General features: G+C 37.7%; 2 long non-coding RNA genes across 4 annotated transcripts in view; one reads left to right on the top strand and one right to left on the bottom strand.

The window, feature by feature from the left end:
- Positions 1-2,078: 2,078 nt before the first annotated feature.
- Positions 2,079-8,028, bottom strand: LOC309512045. The gene is made up of 2 exons (XR_014210871.1): positions 6,406-8,028; positions 2,079-3,766 (listed from the first exon to the last, which is right to left on the bottom strand). It is a non-coding gene; the product is annotated as an uncharacterized lncRNA (long non-coding RNA).
- LOC309512029 overlaps positions 5,363-11,099 on the top strand; it is a 276,593-nt gene continuing 270,856 nt past the window's right edge. The window contains exons 1-2 of one of the 3 annotated variants that reach the window (XR_014210853.1): positions 5,363-5,767; positions 6,355-6,407. This is a non-coding gene — a long non-coding RNA (uncharacterized lncRNA). The other 2 variants (XR_014210852.1, XR_014210854.1) reach the window with 2 other exon arrangements.

The raw sequence follows: 11,099 nt of genomic DNA, 5'->3' as shown, positions 1-11,099 counted from the left end.
TGTATTTGCATATCAGGTGCGGGGATAGGTAATTTATTTACAATTTTAAAGCAGTAGTGCACACTGCTTTCATTATGACTCGAGTGAGTTTTATTGTATACCATGTGGTCATCCAATCTTGTAACCTGATGAAGGTTTGATGACCAAAACATGGTTTAATAAAGCTAATAGGGTTAGAGGATAAGACAGGCCTCATTAACAATTAAAATAATACAGTTGATTTGTGACATCTGAAATCAAGAAATGTGTCAACAAATTGTGTGAATGTCCTCTAGACATCTGTAGGTGACATTGAAATGACTTAAAAACTTTTATTTAGAACCCTGTAAAGATGTTGGACGTCAATAATGATAATTTAAAAAGTTCAATGTGTACGTCAATAGTGAACGTTAAAAAGACGTCTAAAAAAGACGTTGCAAAAACGTTAATTCTGGCTCCTCAGTGGACATCTTCTGAACGTTCACTTTTTATGTCACTTGGACGTCCATAGTTAACGTTGAAAAGACATCTAAAAAAGATGTTCAAGCTGACTCTTCATTGGACGTCTTTTGAACGTTCGTGTTTTATGTCACTTGGACGTAAACCGTGAACGTCAAAAAGACGTCTAAAAAAGACGTTGCAAAAACTTTCATTCTGGCTCCTCAGTGGACGTCTTCTGAACGTTCACTTTTTATGTCACTTGGACGTCCATAGTTAACGTTCAAAAGACGTCTAAAAAAGACGTTCAAGCTGACTCTTCATTGGACGTCTTTTGAACGTTCACTTTTTATGTCACTTGGACGTCAACATTGAACGTCAAAAAGACGTCTAAAAAAGACGTTGTAAAAACTTTCATTCTGGCTACTCGGTGGACGTCTTCTGAACGTTCGACAAAGACATTGTAATGACGTTGTTTGGACGTGTCTGTGCTCAGTGGGTGGTGATTGTCGTTTGAACCTTTCTGGATCCGCCATCAAATTAATAACTATAAATATATCGAGTGCTGTGAGAAAAGGCTATAAATCTCCACCTCCATCATCCTCACACTCAATATAGCCGACTAGCCGAAACTCCTTTTCTATGTGTGCAGAAGTGCCGAGACTCTTCTCTATGTGTGCAGAAGTGCCGAGACTCTTCTCTATGTGTGCAGAAGTGCTGAGACTCTTCTCTATGTGTGCAGAAGTGCCGAGACTCTTCTCTATGTGTGCAGAAGTGCCGAGACTCTTCTCTATGTGTGCAAAAGTGCCGAAACTCTTCTCGATGTGTGCAGAAGTGCTGAGACTCTTCTCTATGGGTCTCATTCATGAAACACGAGCAGAACGAATTTTTGTGTAAATCGTGTGTAAAGTTGTTCTGGCGTAAATTTTCTGATTCATTAAAATGTTCGTATTTTCCAAATGTTAGTTGGTACGAAAAAAATCTACACCTGCTCCCAGCCACGTGTAAATAGTGCGTTTAACATTGCGTTTAACATTCGTTTAACATTCGTTTAACATAACAACGTTTTGCTCATTATTAAGGCTGCATATAATTCACCTTAATCGGGTACATATTTACACAGCATTTTGAAAATTTTTTATATATTGTAATTACATACGTTTTTTCTTTTTACTTTTATTATGAGAGCCAGTAATATAGCATCTAGCTGCGAACACTTTAATCGAATAATTAATTGCTTTCAATAGGGCTGGGCAAACTTTTCACTTCTGGTACTGTTCGATTAACAGATGAATCTCCATTAACTGCATCTGTAATATGCTGCCAAGCTTCCTTTTTTTAGGACCTTAAACGCCACTATGTACGCTTGAAAATTAAATGTGGCGTTTTGAATGAACTTCTGATAACAAAACGTCCTGGGTTACGTATGTAACCCTAGTTCCCCGAGGGAACGGACACTGCGTGACTCGCAGTGGGAACGCCCCCAGCGTGACGCGTCTGAAGCATGAATGAAATCCGTCAATGAAAAGATGGAGCATCACAGCGAGTGACGTCATCGACCAGGAAGCTATAAATAACCCTAGGATCCACAAGCCACTAGTTTCTAATGTTACTGAAGCAAGCGATCCAGGGGATGCAGGGAGTATGGCAGGACACGCAAGTCAAGTCAAGTCACCTTTATTTATATAGCGCTTTTTACAATACAGATTGTATCAAAGCAGCTTCACAGTGATAACATGAAAATAGTACACAAAATTGCATCATCGTCCACCTTAAGGCAGATCAGTAATATTGTTGAATTTTAAATGTCCCCAACTAAGCAAGCCACAAGGCAACAGCGGCAAGGAACCAAAACTCCATCAGGTGACAGAATGGAGAAAAAAACCTTGGGAGAACCCAGGCTCAGTCGGGGACCAGTTCTCCTCTGGCCAACGAGCGGACAGTGAATGATTATGATGGCAGCATTACAGGTCAAAGTCAAAATGAATCATAATATTTGTCCAGTTCCAGCTGATTGGAGTCGGAGAGGAGAGGGGGAGAGACTAGTGGACACTTCAGGACAGCGGTGTCGTCGTGTCCGGGCGCTGGTCCTTCATCAGATCTGGATACGGCCTGGTTCAGGTGGACAGCGGTAAACCTCGGGATAAACAGAGAGACTAATATAAGCGTAGACGCCATCCTTCTTATGATGTACCAAGTACATCGGGTTTTACGGGAAGTGTTCCCGGTCCCGGCTGATCTAAACTATGCAGCCTAATATTGAATTATAGAAGTCTATAATGTGTTATGTGTATGCTAGGCCAAAGAGATGTGTTTTTAGTCTAGATTTGAACTGACAGAGTGTGTCTGCTTCCCGGACAATGTTAGGAAGACTGCTCCAAAGTTTTGGTGCTAAATAGGAAAAGGATCTACCGCCCGCAGTCGATTTTGATATTCTAGGTATTATCAACTGGCCGGAATTTTGAGATCGCAGTGGACGCAAAGGAATATAGTGCGTTAAGAGCTCGTTTAAGTACTGGGGAGCTAAACCATTTAGTGCTTTGAATGTAATCAGCAATATTTTAAAATGTATACGATGTTTGATAGGGAAGCCAATGCAGTGTTGACAGAACTGGGCTAATATGGTCATACTTTCTGGTTCTGGTAAGAACTCGAGCTGCTGCATTTTGGACCAGCTGTAGTTTGTTTATTAAGTGTGCAGGGCAACCACCCAGTAAAGCATTACAATAATCTAGCCTTGAGGTCATGAACGCGTGAACTAATTGTTCTGCATTTTTCATTGAGAGCATATGACGTAATTTAGATATATTTTTAAGATGGAAGAATGCGGTTTTACAGATACTAGACACGTGACTTTCAAAAGAAAGATTGGTATCAAAGAGCACACCCAGGTTCCTAACCGACGACGAGGACTTGACAGAGCAGCCATCGAGTGATAGACAGTATTCTAGGTTATTTCGTGAGGACGTTTTTTGTCCAATTATTAGAATCTCTGTTTTTTCAGAATTAAGTAGTAGGAAATTGCTAGTCATCCAGTTTTTTTATATCTGCTATGCATTCCGATAATTTTGTGAATTGGTAAGTTTCATCAGGGCGTGAAGAAATATAGAGCTGAGTATTATCAGCATAACAGTGAAAACTAATGCCATGCTTCCTATTTATATCTCCTAATGGTAGCATGTACAGAGTGAACAGCAGCGGTCCTAGTACTGAGCCTTGTGGTACACTGTACTGAACTTTTGATCGATAAGACATCTCTTTATTTACTGCTACAAACTGATAACGGTCAGATAAGTATGATTTAAACCATGCTAGTGCAATTCCACTAATGCCAACATATTTTTCAAGTCTATTTAACCTGTTAACCCTCACCAGTGCGTCGGCGCACTGAAGCGTTTTTTTATTTATTTAGTTCAAAGTTACAATCAGACTAAATGTTATACTTTGACAAACTATACATCATTAAAAAGATATAAGACTCAAGTTTCAGTATTTGACCACTATTGTATTCTGAGAAACTTATAGTGACAGTTATGTCTTAATTTGTGTCAGGAGTTATGAAATGAAAAAATGCATCGATCCCTTTAATATGAATTATGACCGTCATCTGGTCCATTCAGAAAAAAAAACTCCGTGCTGTTGTCATGACAGTGCCAGAGCCATAGAGAGAGAGAGTTGCGACACTCCCATAGACCTCCGTTGTAAATAATGGCGGCGCTTTTAACCGCCTACTTCCGGGATATGAAGATCGGAATAGTTCCAAACACTGTCATTTGGGCGTTGGACACCATTCACTTACATTGCTGCGCGTCGAGTTGTTCCAGAGTTAAGTTGCCGAAATATCGACCTCTTTTGAATTGTCAACTGTCTATATTGTATCAGAGGCCCTTTGCGATGCTTATACTGGTCTTCATTTGTACATGCACAGCGTAATTATTTATATTTTATGTTGGTTGTTTCAACCAATTTTCAAGCACTGCCTGCTAGCTAACGTTAGCTAGCGCGACTTCGTCAGCTAAGAGTTCGGTAATGAATCGCTACCACCTTTATAGCAACTTTTATTTAATTAAATTTTTTGGGATATACTAACTTTTCATTATGTTATTATTGTCTTGAGTGAAGCGGCTTGTGAGAACAATGCTGGACCTTTAGGATTGTTATGGCCATCACCAGTCCTGTCTGTTTCATGGATCACCTGCCCCTGGTTTTTGTTTTTCTTGTTCACACACACAAGCACACATTTTTGTTGTCTGTCATTGTTTAATAAAAAATATTTTATTTGAAAACCTTCATTTGTATCAGCCATGCTTAAATTCGTTTTTAATCTGTTATAGTTTTGATAATGTGTATGGCCTTAATCTTAAAATAATATTCTTAGTCTTAACATGATCATGTTTCACGTTGTGGTCCTGGGGGTGGCCACTTTCATCAGAAGAAGTGAGCTAGCTTCTAAGCGAATTCTGAACGGACCGCCACGGCAGACCTCTTTGCGTGATCACGAAGGTAGGCTAATGGCTGAATCAAAATTTATAAGCAAAATCACGGGAATCAATAGCCTAATACAGCCCAGTTGTGCTAAAATAAATATCATGAGACGTCCATCATCAGATGAATGATATGGAAAAGTTAAGTTAGAGCCGCTAAAGCCAGTGCTACCCATGCGAACATGAACACTAAGCTTTTCCCTCCAAAAATATAGCCTAAAACTTATCTCCAAATGCAAAACTGACATTAACAAAATGCAATAACAGCTGAAAAAGTACTTGGGTGTGTGTTTTATTTTATATTTACCGTTCAATAATGCAATCGCTGCTGTCTGTCCCATAGAAGAACATGACAGCCAGCGTACGTTTTGGAACTATTGGGGCTTACATGAACCACGTGACAGCCATAGCGGCGACATCAAAGAGTGTCGCAACTCTCTCTCTCTATGGCTCTGGACAGTGCTATACAAAACAACGTTCCTCAGGACTTTTAGCTCAAAAATGTGCAGACTTGGAGAAATATTGATATATTCTCATAGATTCACATCATATTTCTATAGACAGGAATAATATTTATTGAATTTATACCCAAATGCGTCGATGTAATCATTATGAGCGCTTCTTACTGAGATGTGCTGTGTTTTCAATTCATACCAATAGCCCGAGGGCGCTATATGCACAATAATACTCCATATATGGAACATGAAGAAGAGACATAATCATGTGACCTTCAAGGACGTCACTGATAGCAGCTACACACAAAGCTAACACAGAGATCGCTGTAATATGCAGATACAGACGTTTTGAAAACAATAAACATAATTGCAATGATATGTGATTTGCCTGTGTTCTTCAAGCAATGCCAGGTATTTTTATAATATATTATATTTATAATGTATTGCTAATCGATATAGACTTTATCATTGTACATAATTCTATAAATATATTTTCTGTCTGATTTTTTTTTTTATCTGAAGCCAAATTAGATCACAGAAGATTATTTAAAACACTCCACTTGCGTTATAAAGTACGTTTGTAGCACAAACATGGTTTTAATCTCATAAATGGTCGTGTATTGATGGTGTGCTAAGCTAACATGCTAGCTAGGCCCAAAATAAAGTAATTTGACATGATCTTGAAAAACATTTAACTAAATACAGAGTTTTAGACTTATCATTTTCAAATTTTAAATATAACATGGTCACACATATGGCTTTAGCTGCAGTGCATTTCTAGATTGCTCCAGGGCCCACTTCAATTTTATTTTCATGAATATGTTTAATAAAAACAAATTTCTAATAACTTTACAAAACTTTGAAGCTATTTAAAAAATGTTTTTTCATTATGACAATAATTAATTCTACATTTACAATAAACTACCAGGTGTCAGCTTTCAAATGAGATCATACTTGTGCTTTTAGTGCAAAGGGTTCATGAACTGTATCTGTTTCAGTTTGGGTATGTCATTTCTGGGGATTTTTCAAAAGTGGCGTTGCAGCTTAACAGGTTAAAAGGATGTTGTGGTCGATAGTGTCAAATGCAGCACTAAGATCGAGTAACACTAATAGAGGGATACAACCACGATCGGATGATAAGAGCAAATCATTTGTGACTCTAATGAGAGCTGTCTCGGTACTATGGTACGGTCTAAATCCTGACTGAAAATCCTCACAGATATCATTTCTTTCTAAAAAGGAACATAGTTGTGAAGATACAGCCTTTTCTAGTATCTTTGACAGAAAAGGTAGATTGGAGATCGGCCTGTAATTGGCTAATTCTGTAGGATCAAGTTGTGGTTTTTTAACAAACGGTTTAATCATAGCCAGCTTAAAAGCTTTTGGTACGTATCCTAATGACAAAGATGAATTCATGATATTAAGAAGAGGATCTATGACCTCTGGAAGCATCTCTTTCATTAGCTTAGTCGGTATAGGGTCTAACACGTTGTCGGTTTAGATGATTTAACGAATTTAGAAAATTCTTCCTCTCCTATAGCAATGAATGAATCAAATGTTTCGTCAGGGAGACTACAATGCACTGCCTGATGCAAAACTGTAGTAGACGGTTGCATAGTTCTAATTTTCTCCCTGATATTATCAATCTTGTAAGTAAAGAAGTTCATAAAGTCATTACTGCTGTGCAGCATGGTAACGTCTGGGCTAGGAGTTTTATTTTTCGTTAGTTTTTCCACTGTTTCAAATAAATAACTAGGGTTGTGTTTGTTTTCTTCTAATAGGGTTGAAAAATAAGCAGATCTAGCAGCTTTTAATGCCTCTCTGTATAAGATTGAGCTCTCTTTCCATGCAATGCGAAATACCTCTAGTTTTGTTTTCTTCCAGTTGCGCTCCATTTTTCTGGCTGCTCTCTTAAGGGCCTAAGTGTGCCCGTTGTACCACGACATTGGACTATTTTCTTTAATCTTCTTTAAGCGCAAAGGAGCAACTGTGTCTAAAGTGCTGGAAAAGAGAGAGTTTAAAGTTTCTGTCACAATATCGAGTTCATCCAAGCTATCTGGGATGCTGAGATGATGAAACTGATCAGGAAGGGTATTAATAAAGCAATCTTTAGTGGCAGAAGTGATCGGTCTAACATATTTGTAACACGGAGTCGGCTTTGCAGCCTTAGCTAAATTAAATTTACACAAGACTAGATAATGATCTGAGATGTCCTCGCTCTGCTGCAGAATTTCAACGCCATCAACATTTATTCCATGTGATAATATTGAGTTGGTCCTGACACGTGTTGTCTAACACCAATAGAGTTAAGAATGTCCTTAAATGCCAATCCTAATGCATCTTTTTCGTTGTCTACATGTATATTAAAATCACCAACAATTAGGGCTTTATCTGCAGCCAGTACTAACTCTGATAGAAAATCAGCAAATTCTTTGAAAAAAGTCTGTATGGTGCCCTGGTGGCCTGTATACAGTAGCCAGCACAAATCTCAAACGCGTTTTATCTTTTACGCTAGATATTGTTATATTAAGCACCAGTACTTCAAAAGAATTATATTTGAAACTAGACTTCTTAGTAATTCTGAAAATATTACTATAAATTACAGCAACACCTCCGCCTTTGCTTTTTAGACGAGGTTCATGTTTATAACCGTAATCTTGGGGGGTGGACTCATTTAACCCTCTGAGGTCGGAAAATGCGCCCCCGCGTTTTGCTGGATTTTCTTCACATTGTAGTACAATAAACTTAAATTACTCCGTCATTTATGGTTATACAGAAAAAAGAAATATAAAAAAAGAATCTGTGATATTTCTACTTTTGTATGTGTCCACTTACAATCAAATCAAAACATTGTGCTTTTGTAAAATAAAGAAAATAAACAGGGTGTGCGTTCTGCCTCTCCGTCGCGGTGAACTTTTTTTTCTTGAGCACGTCTATAAACTGAAACAAAACTCAGCGAATACTTCTCACACATTTATGAGCCATATACCTTTATACACATTTATGTGTGTACTTTTAAATGATCGGATTCAAACTGAAAACAAATATTCTCTGTTTAAGTAATTTGTATAAAACCAACAGGATGTCCAGTATCTCAAACGCTTGCTAATTACTTTTAATTCGGCCACGCCCACTCGCGCAAAAGTGATTCACATGCAAATCTCCACATGGAACGCGAACGCCCTCGTTACCTCAAACACAAAACACCAAAACACTTCACAAGTCTCTGCTTTTCGTCGAGTTTGGAAGACGCGCTGTGAGCTTACATTGGATTTACATCAGAAGAAGAAGAACGCGATTTGAAGACAAGAAAGATGTAAGGTAAGAAATTCTTACTTATTAGTTTATGGTATTGTTGCATAAACTTCACATTGCAGTTGAACTGTTGCTAGATATATGGTGAATATTATACTATTTAGACCCGTGTTTACTGTTAAATACTGTTTGTGGATATCTGCTCAAACATAGATATGTATAACCATAATGTTTAATATTTTGGAGCGCGATGGCGTTTGAATGTATCATATTTTGGAGCGCGCTGTGGGTTTGAATGTATCATATTTTGGAGCGCGATTGCGTTTGAAAGGAAAAATGCACCAAACATTAGGCTTTATGTTTTTACTATTATCTCATTTCATATCATCATAACAAATGGAAACATTTGAAGTAACATAAGATAATCAATATATTTTTCTCTAGCATTGTTACTGAAATCTTTTGGAAGATTTATAGGCTGCTTTGTAAAATAAAATTATTTTATGCAGTACTGCACATAGCTTATGCCTACAAGGCACAACAAATATGGTGTTCTTTATATTATATATTGTTGGAAACATTTGTGTGTGTGTGTGTGTGTGTGTGTATTCTGTGAATTTTAAAAAGCAATTTTAACCAGAAAAATCTAAAATGTATTCCCAAAATCGTGCAGGCCTAGTTTCTCTTGATACCGTTCACTTTTTTCTTTTCTTTCAGGGACCAGATGCAACTGAGTCCTGCTGACTTCAACATTCACATGAGTCTCTGTACATGAACATGGTAAAGTGAAAATCAAACACCTTGGAAATGGTATGTACAATGTTTTTAGGAATGGCACAAAGGTCTCTGTCTTTGGATCATTGTTTTCAATGTGCTCTTTTGTCATTTGTTGTGTATTTTTGGATTATGTTGTGTTGTAAATAAATCCAAACAATCTAAAAGCCATTCTTTTTTAAATCTCCTCATTCTTTGTGCAAGGTTGCTCTGAATGACAGGGCCTGATCGCTCCTAATAGGGCAGTTAGGGGAGTGTCTTTGTCTTTCTCAGGTGTTAAAAGCTTACATATTCATGAGATGATCACGCCTCTTCGAATATGGCTTTGTCACACAAAACACGTCTTAGAAATTTTAAATCAATATATTGTCTTATCTGAATGAGCAGTCAGGGTGATTTTCACATAGTTTTGGAGCAAATATTCTAGGCTACGTCATACAATTTTCAAAAGTCTTGTGAAGAAATAATCAGTATGGGTTTCATGGCCTTATTTCAGTGACAATTTTTTTTTGTATTTTCACAAACCACGCATAAATGTCATTATCTCAAAACTACAAACTTTTACATACATGCTGCTGATATATTATTGTAGCAGAGTTTGTGCTGAATACAGTGTAATTAGACTTTAGCCATGAAAATGTCACTAGTAACAGAAAAAAACACAAATGTCAGAGCATGTCAGAACACCTCCAGGCCCAGAAAACAGCTCAGACCTCAGAGGGTTAAAGTAATGTAATCGTTTGGTTTTAGCCAGGTTTCTGTCAAACACAGCACATCTAGGTTATGGTCTGTAATCATATCATTAACAATAAGTGCTTTTGAAGTAAGATATCGAATATTCAGCAACCCAAGCTTTATAATTTGTTCATTTATATTATATCGTTTTTTTAATTGTTGAACATCAATTACATTTTTCCCCTTAGATGGGTTTGGAAATGTTTTATATTTCCTAATTCGGGGAACAGACACAGTCTCTATATGATGATATCTAGGTGAAAGAGTCTCTATGTGATGAGATTTATCTGACCTTGGTGACGGGAGACAGCTAGCAGACGGTCGGTTAAGCCAGTCTGTCTGCTTCCTGACCTGAGCCCCATATTGTCATGGTTGTGCTCTAAGACTATAAGCCATATTACTAGAGAGAAGAGCGGCACCATCCCAGGAGGGATGAATACCATCTCTTTTCAACAGGTCAGGTCTGCCCCAAAAACTTTTCCAATTGTCTATGAATTCTATATTATTTTGCGGACACCACTTAGACAACCAGCCATTTAGTGATGACAGTCTGCTAACTATCTCATCACTCCTGCGAACAGGAAGGGGGCAGAGCAGATTACAGTGCCTGACATCGTACTTGCGAGTTCACACACCTCTTTAACATTAATTTTGGTGATCTCCGACTGGCGAAGTCGAACATCATTAGTGCCGACGTGAATAATAATTTTAGAGAATTTACGTTTAGCATTAGCCAGCACTTTTAAATTTGCTTTGATGTCAGGCGCTCTGGCTCCCGGCAAACATGTGACTATGGTGGCTGGTGTCTCTATTTTCATTATGTATTTTAGTCTCATAATTCCTTTTTCTGAGTCTTATTTATCTGTATTTCCTTTCCATATATGAAACCAGAATATTAATTTATATATTTCTCTCTCATTACACTGTTCACCCTTGTTAGCTAACCCTGGATTCATCCATGACTTGTAAAATACCAGTA

This window comes from Leuciscus leuciscus (assembly GCF_965113295.1).
Source record: "Leuciscus leuciscus genome assembly, chromosome: 13".
Lineage (NCBI taxonomy): Eukaryota > Metazoa > Chordata > Actinopteri > Cypriniformes > Leuciscidae > Leuciscus > Leuciscus leuciscus.
Note: the sequence above shows the minus strand (reverse complement) of the source record. Positions and strands in the feature narration are given on the sequence as shown.